At 37.6% G+C, this 15,708-nt stretch overlaps 1 long non-coding RNA gene across 4 annotated transcripts in view; it reads right to left on the bottom strand.

Annotated features, from left to right (window-relative positions):
* The window catches only part of LOC135306432 (uncharacterized), a 327,734-nt gene that overhangs the window by 200,573 nt on the left and 111,453 nt on the right, over positions 1 to 15,708 (bottom strand). The gene's annotated exons all lie outside the window — the stretch shown is intronic.

Here is a 15,708-nt window from a genome sequence, read left to right on the forward strand (position 1 = left end):
CTCCCTTTTACAAAGTGCTGAGGAACTACTTAATTCTTGACAGCTGGGTCAGCCCAGAGACTGGAAATCCCTGTGCTTAGGGGATGCAGCTGTGGACTTCCCCCAGTCAGGGGGAGTGTTAACTCTTTCCAGAACCTGCTCCAGCAAAATCCATGCACAGTATCTGCTTGTAAAGCAAGACTGAGCTGTGCACATGATGAAATGCTGAAGTTTTCTGTAAATACCCTGTTAGGGAAGTATTTCTTCAATCTGGGAGGAAATCTTCCTCAAAGAAAATGTCTTACATTTTTTCTTCCCCAAAGTTAACATTTTCTGAAAGACTGGTTTAGAGTATTTTGCACTCAGATGGTACTTAGCTGAAATCCAGCCATGCTGATTAATAAATTAGTCAAATATGTAATACTAAAGTCTCTGTACTACTCACATTTGGAGAAGATACTATTTAAATCCATAAAACTCAGAGGAGTTAATGACAAAGTGATATTGAATCAAATTAGCAACCTAGGGGCTAAATTTGCCTAGATCCATTGCTCCATTAAACTTTCTAACTGTGTGGGGTTACATGTCAATTAAGCAGTCTAGCCTATTTAACGTTATGAAAAACAAAATCGGATTGTGAAGACAGCAGCTGAACTGAGGTGTTTGAAGGAGAGCTGAGGTGTTTGAAGGAGAGCTGTCTCATTTCCTCATTTGGTCATGGCACAAATGCAATAGGAGGAATGCCTCTCCCTCTTCACATCTTGCTGTGTGCCCAGGCTGGCTGCAAACACCCCAGGAGCATTTTTCCCCCATGCACTGCATACTGTATATACTTCCCACAGTGCTGGTCCAGGGCAATCTCTGGCTCACTTCTCCCACTGGCACAGTTACAGAACCTACTCTCAGTTACGAGCAAGAAACTGTAGATTGAGATGTTGCCATTTACTGCATCCACACAAAACTCCTGTGCCTCTATGCAGTCATGTTCAAGACTGGGACATGAAGGTATAGGTATGCAATAGGTATTTTGTAGATACACTTATTTCACGTATAATTAAAATAGAGCAGCACCTATCAATCAATATCAGCACCTCACAATCAAATTATTGGTATTTTAGCTGTCTCTATACCCAACAACAACTGCAAGCTGCTCTGCCTGAGTATCACTTCAATGCCATGTATACTGTGCATGGAGTATATGAAAAAGGCTTAACAAAAGGTCATCAAATCCTGTTTCTCTGGAGAACTGGCACCCATTTATATGGCCTTTTCATAAAAGTATCAACTTCTGATAAGCTTTATTAGACATCTAATCAGTTTAATTCCATCTACACAGCTATTCCAAGACCTCTCCCTTAGGTAGTAAAAGACTTAGGAATTTTCCAACCTATTTTAATTCACAGCAAGCTTAATTTAGCTCTTTTGCCTCCATGAAGGTTATTCCTATGAATTAATTACATAATGTAATCTTGTTACCCCCAATGGGAAAGAATAGACTAAACCCAAATCTTTCTAAAAAGTATTCAAATCTATATTTTTATTCATTCTGTTGACTCTTGGCTTTGAATAAAATACACACATGAGAAGAGTTCTCACAGTTTTTAGGGTTAACACAACCCAGCCTCATGGGCTGCCAACTGTAGCTATTTGTCCATGTCAAAGTCATGTGAAATTTGAAGTTAGTAAGACATGCTTGCTAAAAATAATCACACATATATAGACCTTTTCTGGAAAACTTCATCTTTCTCTGGTAAAGGCAGCAGTGAGACATTGTTCAGGAAATGGACAATTAATCAAATATTTGAGAAAGAAAAAAAAGTAAATCAGCTCTCAGCCACAATGAAAATTTATGTTATTTAGAAACATGCAGGGGTATTTCACTAACAGACAGCAGAAACCCGGCTGTGCAATACCTGCTTTAGGGCTAGGGAATCTGCCACTAGTTCATTAGTAGCTTTTTCTGTTGATTAACACTGGTAAATTGATTCTGTTGATTAATACCGGTAAAACAGAGCAGATCACAACAGCCAAACTGTCTTTTACTGTTCTAAAAAATACCAAGGTTAGCCCTTTCCTAAAGGCCCTCCAGCTAGGCTGGTGGTAGGCTCCTGAGAAGAAATGCTCTTGTGATTGTAGTACTCACCATGAGACAAAGCAGAGTGTATCAAGCTTTTATTCAGATGTATATTAACCAATAGTCATCCATTTGCATGATGGTGGGAGAAATGAGAGATCTGTAGAAAGAAATTCGACAGCATACACTGGAAAATTGCTGTCTGATACTGTGCACCTAACAATAAGTTACAGATTTATGCTTCAGGTGGACTGTGTTTTACCTCTGAATTTCCTTCTCTTGGGAGGGGGTAAAAATGGAATTGGATTTATATCTCTGTGTTTTCTGAACCAGGCACTGCCTAATAATATAGGAGTCTAGGTAGAGAATGACATTAAAGGCTGTAAGTATTTGATGTTAATCAATGGATGGCTGTCTCAGTGGGAGTTTGCTCATTTCTGCCTTAAGAGAGCCAAATTGCTACGTCTAGCTATGCTGGGCAGTATTGAAACAAGCAGTCAATACTTTCTTCCCCTGAATCAATATATAAAAAAGTAACTCAATGGAAGTGACCTGAGAAATGTGCTAGAAGGAAGAAAACAAGAAGCAGTCCACCTTGTGCACTATACCCCACACTGGTTAACCAGACAAAAACATACACACACCTGTAATTGGATACAGAATCTCACGGAGATGCTGCCTGGCCCAGAACTGGCTATGAAAACTCCACAACAGTAAGACTGAAGATTAAAAGCAGAGAAGACAAATATTTCCCCTTCCATTGACACCTGATACAGAAAAGCACTTAATCATTTGCTTAAGTCTACCCCAATTCAGCCAAGCTGTTAAGTTGAAGTGCTGGAAAGTCGATAGGATGTAAGCACGTGTTTAACTGCATTGCTGAAAGGGGCGGTTTGCAGCTCAGGATGTGGAAGATGAGACAGAAAACACTGTTTTCTGCACTGGCCTTTGCCCAATGCCAGATCCAGCCTTTGTGGGTGGCAGCTGAATCCCTTTCCATCCTTCAACTGAGACAATGGTAAAGATGTTACAAGTTACACCCCCTGAGAACTGCTGAGCCCTGGAAACCTTCCTGATGTCTCTAAAGGACTACGATCTCTTGTGGAAAGTGAGGGAACAGGTGAAGGTCCCTAAGAGATATCAGTAAGTACATTTCTGGCCCAAGGTGGAAGAGTGCTTTGCTGAATCTTACTGCTGTTGATCCTCACCATTAATCCAATATTTAGGGGGCACTGGAAGGAACTCCACACTGTTTTGATGGGAGAATAAATGACAGCCTTCCTTACATAGTCTGGTGCATTCCATGAAGCAGCTGAAGCACAAATGAATTCAAGAGGCTTAATAACCACAGACAGGGATAATGTGCAGTGACATGGCAACATTGAAAGCATGCAGTAAGGGTGTGTGTCTGTGTGTTTATGTGTAGGAGGAGAGCTGCACCTGTGCCTCAGTCCCAACATCTGCTTTATTAATGGGTAATATGTGCTCTTTACAAAACCAATTTTGTTACACGATTTGCGAAACATGAGTCCCAGGAGTGTTTTAGTGGAAGAGTAGAGATACTCTGCTCTGATTTCCTGATCAAAAAGTAAACATGAGATACAAAAAAGGAAAGTATTATATTTTAGAAGTAATATTTTCTTCTCATATAAGCTTAACAATAATTCCATTCATTTTTCATGGTCTCAAAAGAGCCAATTAAATTTGCTGTATCACAGGACCCTAGAAATTAGAAAGGAAATGCAGGGTTGTCATGATGTGCTTTTAAAATCACATCCACTATCTGCTGGTAAAAGCTCTCTTCATATAATTAGAGAGGTAAGACCAAAGTGTACTGTGAGAGGCAGCATCCTGGAAATGAAGAGCACCTCAGTCCTTCTGTCAGCCTGAACTGTTGTGATATATGTCAGAGATCTTTACTGGCAGCTAGAATTTGGGGTGATATTTGCACCTAAACTATTTTTGCCTTTTTTTCTGTAGTTTTTTTCTAATATAATAGACAAAATAATAGCTTCCTGGAATATTTTTTTCCCTTTAAGCTTATCAATTATGCAAAATGTGGGTGCATGGAGCAAATGCATTTGAGTTGTTGCTGTTTCTCTCAAAGTGGTAAATCTCTATTGAGCAGTATATGCAAGCAGCCCTTCACCTGAACTAACAATTCAAAAATAATCTCAAGACTCCCAGGAACAGAAATATGTCTCCTCAAAACCTTCAAGGACTATTTTGGGTGCTAATATTTTCAGGCATTATGTCCTGGGAGAAAAGCAGTCTCTGGGCATAAACCATTACACTACTGACAAGAAGCAGCAACAAAAAGAGCCTCAAAAGTTGCCTGTGGCAGCTGAGAAGAGATGAGTGTTATTGGATATGACAGAAAGTGATGGGGAGCTGGTTGCTAACCAGGTGTACATAGGCTGGAAATAGATTATTAAAAAACACTGTTAGCCTGAAGTGGTGGATCAAAGGAACAGCTAATTTTTTTTCAACATTTTCTTGAATAGAGGGGACACAGTTTTTCCACTGTGACAAAAGTAAATCCAAAATTATTTTTATCTCTGGCTCCAGATCATTAATTGTATTGACAGTCCAGTTTGATGGTACCTCTATAAAAAATCTAGCTTAGCTGCTGTTCTTTATGGTCCTTCTTATGCTGCATGTCAGTCACCTGAGATACAGGTTGAAAGTAACCAGAGTAAATCATGCTCTGGTTGAAATGAGCAACTTACAGTTTAAGAGAATTTTTTTTTTTTTTAAAGTTCATCTGTATGTGTATTGTTATTGCCCTGGTCTTTGTTATGTAAGTCTTATGCAGCTTTTTCAGGTCAGCATTAGCTCAGGTTTAGAATCATACTTGGATAATTTGAAAAGTGACATTCTCTCTTCTTTTCATATCCAAGCTTGCATATAAATACTTCCTTCACAGAAAAAGTTTTAATACCTTTTAATTAACAAAGTTTGGTTTTCTTTAGCTTGGGGAGAAACTCTAAGTAAAAAATAAATTTAAAAAGCTGCATCAATAAATCCTGCCAATACTCAAAAGCTGTGGTGACATCAGATTTATGGTGATTTGTGAAGATTTTGGGGAAAATTTGGAAAATGGGTGTGTAAGAGGACAGAGAGCTCAGCTTTGCACCAATTTGACACATAGCTCTCTGAACTGAGAGCTGACTTGAAAAACAATGCTACTTTGGTTCAGTTTCATTCCCACAGTAGGAAAATGAGAACCCAGTATTTAACACAAACTGACATTTCCACTGCTGATGTCTTGTAATGTGTTAACTAGATCACATTTGATCATTATTCCAGTGTCTAGAAATGTGATCAGTAATACTTCTTTCATACTTCTAGAGACCTGTGCAAGAATCAATTTTTTAAAAAATCCACAGCTAACTGAGAAATAAGTCTTTTTCATATGCCTCAGGGCATATAATTGATAATACTTACCCCAAATGGCACTTATTGCAGAAAAATGTAACCAGCTGCACAGCAATGAAAAATCATGATAAGACTTTCTTTTACATACCAGTGCAGCCAGAAACATAACCTGGAAGGTCCCATTGGCCATTAAAAACTGTTCTGACTGCAGTGAGGTCATGTTAGGTCAGCACAGATGCATATATTACTGACATTTGTATTGTAAGTAGACATTAACTTGAAATCAGATGGCTATAACCCACTGGAGATTAAAAATGAGTCTGTGCTCTGTACAGCTGGAAAGGAGAACACAGGGAACCTGTACACAGAGCTGCAGCTCCCATCCAAGAGGTATTGATAGCAAAAATCAGAAACCAAAAAACAATAAAAGCAATACCGACTTTTTGTGTGTGGAGACACAAAAAGTCTACCATCCTGCTTCTAGAAAGGCATTGGATAGACAAGTAAAACAACCCACTAAACTTAATGGCATTTTCCTTCTTTGACTATGCATCTCACAATCACTACCAGCAATTTCCTCAGTTTCAAAAAGATGTCCTGGCACCACTGGGAAGGCTTCAACTAATTTGAGTGCAAATATACTCAGCTGAGAAAATTTTCACACAAAATGATTATATAGTCATAATATCATTAAAGGAGATTAAGTAATGGTTAATAGAGTTAAATTAATCATAGTTAATTGATTAAAGCATATGAACCATTTTTTTCAGCATGGCACCTTCATTTGAAAAGCAACTTGGCCTAGGTATGTAGGAGCAGGGAAGGGGGAAATTAAAGCAGAGAAGTGTATTGAAGGAAGATGGCAAAGCCTGAGAAGTAAATGCCACTAAAATTTGTGGGATTTAGTATCTCAAAAATAAGTACCGTGTAAATCCGAGAGGATGTTCCCACACAACAGGTGAGAATGATATAATTTTGGGAGCAGCAAGGATAAACAGAAAATTCCTCAAGCTACCTCTCACATAATGCAGTGCACCTGTTATCAGACTGAATCTATTTATTCCTTGAGTATTTAATAATAACTGGAAACTTTCCAAAAACCAAAAACAATGTGAGTATAATAATATATTGATTTTAGTGTTTTATAGTGCCCCAATTGGTTTCATTTTCTTGAAAAAGGAAACACAGATTTAATATCCTAATTCAGCCAAAAATAGAATCAACCATTTAATTAATTAAAGTTCATGTCACTCAATTAAATTATGAGTTTAGAAACCAGCAGACCATTTTTATAGTTTTACAAAACTATCAGAAATACTTGCTGTAGGCTGAAATTTTTGTAATTTTTGGGTTAGGTTGGTTTGTTGATTTTTTTTTTTTAACTAAGTAATCCATTTTTGTGTTATGATTAAAAAAAGTAAAAAACCCCAGACTTCTAAAAGGACAGCTTCTGAAAATAAAAAGTCATGAAATTGGTTTAGAAATATTAACAGTTCACTACTTCTGTAAAATCCACAGAAGGTTTAATTTATTCATATCTCCAAGAGATATATCTCATTTTTCACTCAGGCCACATTTCAATTATAGTGTTTATCTATTCCAGTTTCCTCTTCTTGGGTAGAAAACATGTCTATAGAAAACAGCGGTGGAAAATGAGCTATATTTGTGTCATACCTGACAATTACACCTAAATTACAAGGCATCAATGTCCTTCATTGATTCAAAGCCCTTAGCACGAGCAGGAAGTTTGTGTTGTGCGTACAGCATAGTGTGAGCTGTGTACATCAGTGGTTTGGTCCAGAGCAGCAGAACAGTTTTCAAGTCAATATCATGTTATTTCTCCTCTCAGAGTGTTTTGGTGCTCATAAATTAGAATCTAGTTGGAGAAAGCTAATCTGAAAGATCTGTCACAGGTGCACATCAAATGTGCACCAACACCTTTGGGAATGTAAGGGTTTGAATAATTTCATCCTCCCTGCAGTTTCAGACTTCATGGATAGCTGGGTGCTCACTCCAGGAGACCAGACTAAATTTAGTCTAGAGGAAAACACCACAGTGAGTTAGGGGAGACATAAAGGCTTTAGTACCAACTGTTTAGATCTACTGCCAAACTCCTATTGTGCCTAATTACCTGCTAACATAGTTACAGCCTAAAACTCTGTTGCTTTAATTTAGGGTCATTACTTCTCATTCTGGATAGTAAAACAAATTACTCTCTGAGTAAAAAATTGTCTTTCTCTTTTAAAACAACATTTACATACCAGAACACTGTCTTCACTCAGTCTTCAACAGACATCACAGCCTAATCCTTTATTCTTACAAGACTTTTCTCCTGGTTTTCATCTGGAGCTGCTCTAAGTACTCCACCCATTTCCAGAGTTGTGGTGCCAGCCTTTACTGTCACAGTGTAAAAGGCAAGGCTTATTTAATGTATTTTACAAGATGCTTCTCTATTACTTTCCAATACAGGATCTGCATTTTTCCAGTAAAGGAAATGGACATAATGCTGATTCTTACTCACTTAAGCTCTGTTAGAAGGCATCCTTCTGTACAAAATTGCCCCACAAGAAGCTGTTCCCTGGTGCATGTCTGTGAAGCTGATTATTGCTGTCTAAGCACACAGCCTCACGCAGCCTGGCCTACATAATTCGCCAGCAGAACTCTGTGAAATCTTCATTTTCTATTTTATAAGAAATTTTGCTTAGAGTCCCTACAATAATTTATTAGTACTTCATTTCATAGGAAATGTCATCATATGTAGACTTTAGAGATAGAAGACAACAAGTACTTGTGTTGATAAACTCAATAAATTCCATTCTTGTTCTTACTTGATAAAATTATGTGTCTTAGTCTAAACATAAATTATTGAAACACTCATTTCAAAGTGAAATGTGCTTTTTGAAGAGCCTAATGAAATACTTTTAGTAGGATGTTTTCCAGCTTTTAAAGAAATAGCATCAAAATTGATGTGCTTCAGCAAAATGTTCAAATGAGTTGAAATTTTTGTATAAAATTGTATAAAAATGTACTACGTCAGAAAATTTTTGACCATCTACTCTCTGTGTGATATCGTGGATAATTTCATTCTGGATATTGATTTGAGAAAACATTATGCATTAAGAAATACCTCAAAGGTTGGTAATCAAGAGGGACCAGCTCTGCAGCTCTGTAAAATGTGGAGAATAGTATTTCCAGCTGAGATAAGTCTGCATTTCACATAAACAGATTAGAGAGTTTAGAGACAGTACTAGCTGGCCAGTTGTTAAATAATGTGACAACAGGCTACAAATTATCAGCGTCCAAAAAATGGAAAAATGTCACTGAAACAGTTCTTCTCTGCAGAATGTACTGAATAAACTTTTTTTGGACAAAGTTAAAAAAATCTCAGAACACAAATATCTCAAGGTGTTATTAAATAATGTGAATAAAATTATAATAAAAATGCATGGAATTGATGAAAAATTCAAGTTTTTCCCCCCCTAAAGCCCTTACTCTGCATTTAATTTTCTTAAAACAAGTTGAAGATAGATAAATTCATTCTGATTACTTGTAGTTTAAAAATCTCAACAAACACCATAACAGGGTCTGGACACTACTCTAAGACCTGCAAATGCTCTCCATATGAAGCAGAAAGGTGGTAGCAAATAAATGATCTCTGGATGCTATTCTACTCCAGCAGCAGCAGGTTCCAAGGTAAGAATTTCTATCTGGTGTTAAGGTAATTCTGATCTGGGGTTTTAAGATGAACTTCTGTTAATCGTTCTTTAGGGTTCTGTGTAGTAATAGAGTATCCAAAAAATTGTAAGCAGAATTCATTCATCCTGTCCTCAAAGTGATACAAACATCACTGACTGTGAAACTTTTAACAACTGTTCTGTTTCACATACGTGCATGAATAAAAATAAAACAGAATGACTTGACTTCCTTTTTTTCTTTTTTTTTGGTGATAACTATCTGATAATTTAACCTACTCCATTTGAAAACAATGATTAACATGATACATGTTAATTAGTGTGTATATACAATTGGCAGAGAGCACCATCCATAGTTGCTGGGCATTGCACTTGAGCAGATGGTAATTGTGCACAGGCTCTGCAGCTGAAGCACTAACCCAGAACACACAGCATAGAACGAAATATAACTAAATTACTTTCCATGTATTTTTCTTTCCACTCTCAGTGACTGCAAATCTAGAATCACCTTCTCTCCTTTTAAGCTCTCTATCCACTTTCCTTTCTATTTGTCTTAGGCTATCTCAAACACCAAACTGAGCCCTAGATAATGGATTTGACCTGAGATTTGCCCGCCTTAACCTGTTCACTGCTTTCTGGCTATGTATCTTCTTCTGAATATTGTCATCAACTTATTTTACAAATGAGAGCTGTGTCCCTCTGCTTCTCTCAATGCAGTGTCTAGCACCATCAGGTCCCTCTCTCTATCAGCAGCTGTGAAAATCTTTAAATAAAGCTGTAGCTCCAGTACTGGAAGGCAAAGCTGCTGCTGTGTGTTAAGTGATGAAATACAGCAAAGTTTTACTCCTTTGGTACTAGCTTTTTTCTGTTCTTTAGCTAGATTACTATGCATGCACTATGGGTCTGCTTCTCAGTTATGATATATTGCTTTGACAGAATGAAGGCTCTAAAAGTAGATGTAGAAAATTCCCTCAAAATCCACCTTCTACAGTGAGCCATTATCCTGCAGTCTCTGCATAGCATCAAAAAGTTAAGGGATTTAACCCTGCTTCCAGAGCCCAAATATGGGCAACACTGGGGACTCCAGAAGATTCAACCTGTGGACTCTACATCATTTCAGGTAATCTGATGAAGGTATACAAAGAAAATATGCATTTTATCAAGCTTCTATTGTCAGCACAAAGGTCATCCCTCCATTGGGAAATTCCTATAAACTGGAAGTTAGCAGAAAACTTTGAAATATTGTTGTTTGCTTCCCTATTTGGTCAGGGAAAACAGAAAATAAATTCACATACAGAAACCACAAGACCCCACCTATGCCAAAATATAGGTATTTTAAAGTCCTGTCTATTCTCCTCCCACTCTGTTAAGTGTATTAATTGAGATTCCAGTAACACAGTACAAATAAAAAATCTGGATTGTGCTAGTGTGTTCTAGTGGATGAAAAAAGCCATCTGCAAAAATAGGTGATTAAAAATATCTGCTTAGAAATATCAATTTGAAATTGGATTACATATTTTTATTTTTTCAGTGACAGTTGAACGTGGCAGTTTGTGGAATATATATGATTTTCCTCTTCCAGATTCCTCCCACTCAGTAGAGGAGGTCGTCCACCTTTATTGGTAGCATTTGATCTACAGCAATTCACTGTCCTTCAGCAGCATGAAAAGCCTCTAATCAGCTGGTAGTGTGAACCCCAGCTGGAGAATGCTGTACACAGTAGTGAACATGGTACCTGTTCAGAATGAAAATGTACTGCTCTATTTGCTTAAAGCTATAGGCAGCAAAGCATCACTCCTTACATGTTAGTCAGTTTGGATTTGATCTTTGGAAAACCAGAGTTCTGAGAGTTTGCAGCTCTTGGAAGGTGGCAGTGTTTACAAGAAGATGATTAAATGACCAAAGATTTGTATGCAAACGTGCTGTCCCCCACCCCCATGCTATCCTTTTGAATAATTCATGAAAATAAAAAATAAACACCTCTGTATAACACCTTATCTGACAAAGAAAAGAGCAGGAGATGTAAAGCATGCAAACATTTTCTGGTGTATAATTTTAGCACCAGAGTTGTTGGCAGTCTCCCACAAACATCTCTTCCCAGGCAGAAATTAGTCACCAGAAAATACACAGACATGACTGTTTACCAGTAAGGACAGGGCCCAAGACATCCCCTCTATAAATGTATTGTATGACAATACTGTTGCCTGAAGATGTCTTCATAAATGCATTTAGCAGATCTATCAGATGTGATACTTGACACTGTAATTCCTCAAGGCATTGTACAGAGGAATTAATCAACTGTATGCAGAAAGAAAGATACAGACAGCAACTATAAAAAGAAGGCACACACATGCAATTCTTACATTTTGAGGCTTTCAGCAACTCTGGTGAGCAGCAGATAACAACAGTTTCCTCAATAAATGCACCCAGGAAACCAGGAAGGTAAGTGAAGCTGTGCAGGAGACACTGCAGCAGCCAGCAGAGAACAGGCCAGCCCATGGTCAGAAATTTGCATTTATATAGCTGATAAAGAGAAGAAAAATCTATAACAAAGATAGTTCCAAACCCACCAGCTGTGATTAGACTGCAGCCATGCAGGTGAGGAAGCAAGGAAGAAAGGGCAAAGACCCAGTCAACAATTTTCATTCAGACATGAGGTGGTGCTGTGGGGGGCTGGCCACAACCCTCTGGCCCCAGTCATGTCAAAGCTGGTGAGGATGTGATGAAACCCAAAGGAGAAAACCAGCCATCCATACTATGTATTAGGCCTAGCCCATATAAATACTGATATCTGCCTATGAAAATAGAGTGCAAATTCTGCTAACTTCTACTAAGACATCTTGGCCAAGAATAAACCACAGTAATTTTCCATGTGGAGAGCAAATACCTATACAAAATGTTTCCTTTTCTGCAAAGAAGAAGAGAAAGAAACAGATGTGTCAGGGCAACCTGTGCTTTCAACACCTTCCTTATCCATGTAGCTCTACCTTGAACTTTTTCCTGAATGGTGATCCAGAATATCTCAGAACAGATCTTTGGGCTGCATCTCTGGCTCATAAGCTCATCTGTGTTCCTAACTGTAAAGCTTTTTTCCTCGGGAAACTTTCAATACATCAGTTTTTGTTGTTTTGGGTTTTTGTTTTTTTTTTTAAAGCTGCCTTCTAAAGCATTATTTATTGATTCATTCAAAGTATGTACAGCAAATAATGAAACAACATACAGGACTATAAATATTTTTCTTTTACCCAATGCTTGATCTTTCAAGCATTATTAACCTCCTTTCATTACAGCTACTCTCACCTTTGGCTAGAAGAAACATCTGTATATTGTGAGAGACCACAAAGCCCTGTTAGCATTCACAGATATTTCCAGTGCAGTGCTGGGAAAATACTCAGCCTTCTTTCTACCTTTTCATCACCAGGGCAGGGCTGCGAACTTTAAATTTTTTCTAGAACTTTGGAACCAGGCTAGCAGTACTCCACCCAAATAATAGCTTTCCCATAATTTCCCTTGAAACTTCAGGTATTTTCTAGATTATCCTTGCTATTACTGTAAGAGAGATTTTCCCAACAGTCTGTTGCTTTTGATTCTCTACATGGGAAAATGTCAGAAAGGTAAACTGAGGTACATGAGATACAGAGAATACTTTATTTGTTCTTTAATCTCTCGATGCTCACATTTTCCATGATGTCCATGAATCAGTAAGAAGAACCTATCACGAAGTGTACAAGTAGGGATATTAATGAAAATGTCTTTGACTTAATAGCAACATAGACAAATGCCTAGCAGGGAATTTCTTGTTCTCTTTTTTTTCTTTATTCTTCTTTTTTAATAGTGTTACATAAATTCATGTTTGTCTTTAGAATATGGCTAAACTCTAAGAAAGAATGACACACCACATATTTTAAATAACTACTGTAATAATCAATGTCATGGGTTCTCCAAGGTTGAGAGCAAATTAACCAATCAACCTCCACTTTAATCAACTCTTAGGTGATTAGGGCAAGTGATTTGCAAGGCAGTATGAACAACACATATCAGCTTGCTGAGTTTTTGCTGACTCAAGAAGCCTTCTGTGTTTGCATAATAGATCTAATAAAGATTGAGAACTAATAAAGATTGAGCTGTGGAAGGCTGCCCGATGTGAAATATTCTATGAAGGATGTTATGATGATAATCTTTCTACTACTGCCATACAAATAAGTCAGGTTGTATATATGTTTTGTTTGCACATATGTCCAATTACTGGCTTCTACTCACAGTGCAGCTTTCCAAAACAGTAATAAAAACACAGGCTGCTTCTATATAAATACCTAATATGACTAATCAAGAAATTCTGTTCAATGTCATTTGCTTCTTCCTCAGATAAAGCTCTCCTGACCATCTTAAATGTCCTCCCGAGAAAAAAAACCCACTCCTGGATATGAAATGTCAGGATTCAGTCCTTACCTGGTGACACAGAGAGACAAGAGATGAAAGACACCTGATGATTATGTAACCAGTAAGTGGTTTTACTGGTTGTAAACTGGTATGTGCAGCATATTTATTGTTTATTTACTGCTATGTGCAGCATATTTTCCTGAGAAGTTTAGTGTCAGTGTATGCCATATTGTCTCCACATGCAAGATGGGATATGGGGGAGAGCTGTGTCTTTGAATCCCGACAAAATAAAAGCATGAAGTCTAGGATGCAGTCTAAGTTATCCAGAAGCCTACTATGCCGAACACCTGCAGACTCAGGTGCTTCCCCAAGAAACATGCAATTGTTCAGGATTCCTGAAGATTGATACAGATAAGATTAATATTACTAACAACAGCAATTTTTGGGCACTTTCTTTGGTGAGAACATGCAGAGATAAATGAAATAATTATACAACTGAATCTAGATATTTAAAATACCTGAAACTACTTGTATCAATGCAGTGCCTCAGGTACACATACTCAGTTCCTCCTGCCTGCAGGGACAGTTACATGCTGCAATGTAAGAAACACAACTTGCTCTTTTGCTATAGCCATCTTTTCTCTCCTGGCTTCTTACACCTCCTGCTCCACTGAATCTCAGCAGGATTCTCTGGTCTCGTCTTGCCTTAGATATATTCTCACAGTCATAATCTTGTATAAATCAACAACTAAGTGCTGGACAGTCCCATCTCTGCTCCCAGGATATGGGAATCTCAACGACTTTCACAGGCTGCTGTCATTCTGGGACTCGGTGAGAAATACAGCCTGACAATGTGAGATCATCACGGGGCAGTATCTGTCTGAATTTTCAGACAGTCTCAGGAGAGCCAGTCGCTGTAGCTTCTGAAGCTAGACAAGAAAGTTTCAGGCCCTGAAGCTGACTAAATCCTTAAGAAGAAGAAATTGCACTGGGCACTCTGAGGCAGATTTAATAGACACTCCTTCCCACAGCTGACCAGGAGACCTTCTGGAAATTCCTACTGCTTAATGTCCAGCCAAACTTTGCATGTGTTGTGGCAGTTAACGTGCTTTTTTGACAAAACTGACTTTAGCTTTGTCAGTAGCTTGCAGCCTCTATGGCAGATATAATATACAGCCCAGATCAGCACCCACAGAAATCAATGAAGGTTCCAAAGAGTAGAAAATTAATGAAAGGCTGATATACAATTTTTTCAGTCAAGAAATAATTTTTACTCTGCATCCAAGCACCCAAAACATGTTTGGAAAAGCAAATTGAGGTAAAATACTTTAAGAATAAAAACTGAAGATATGCTGTGCAATGGCACAATGACAGTAATGCTTTTCCATCAGGAACTAAAAATCTGAATTAAAAAATTAAAATGCAAGCAACTCTATAAAACTATCAACTGAAAAACATCTGTCTTTTTCACACAATAAAACAAAGAAAGGCATTCCCTAAAAAGTCACTTCTTTTTTTTTAATGTGTATTTATTTGCAGATTTACATGTATTTATATTCAGAAGGACTTTTTCTCAGCCTTAATCAGATCAACATGCTTGTAAATGTGTATATTTTTCATAAACTTGGGTGGGCTACTAATCTGTGTAGCCCTAATAAAAAGGGCTGTGTGGCAATTAGCTCTAACCCACCCCTATATATAAGCACTATTACACACTGGCAGCAAATTATTGGGACAAGTCATTAGAGTTATAATAACGAGATCTGGAATATATTGAACGTCTGGTTACATAAACACAATCCAGCATACCCTAGGAAATTAAAGGAAATATTATCCAAAGAAAAATAATCAGTCTTTATTTCTATTATAATACCTTCATTTTTTTCAAATGTTTGCTCATTTCGTTATATAAGACATTTTAAATCAAGCTGTGAAATGAGAAATACTAAGTGGCAAACTGTGGCATCAGCTCTCTGGCCACAGGGAGTAACACATAACTTTCCCAGGCCTTTCTGGGGAAGGCTGTGAGAAGATCAGAGAAAAGACTGAGAAACAATTCCTATCTTAACTTGCTGCTCCTCGTATTGCAAACATGCAGAATGTGTTTTGGACATTTGTTTACCAAAGGGTGGTTTCTTAGTTAGCCAATGGTGATGGTGTTTTAATTAAAGGACCAATTAGGTCAACTTGTATCATATCTGTCTA

The sequence above is a fragment of the Passer domesticus genome, chromosome 8 (assembly GCF_036417665.1).
Source record: "Passer domesticus isolate bPasDom1 chromosome 8, bPasDom1.hap1, whole genome shotgun sequence".
NCBI lineage: Eukaryota > Metazoa > Chordata > Aves > Passeriformes > Passeridae > Passer > Passer domesticus.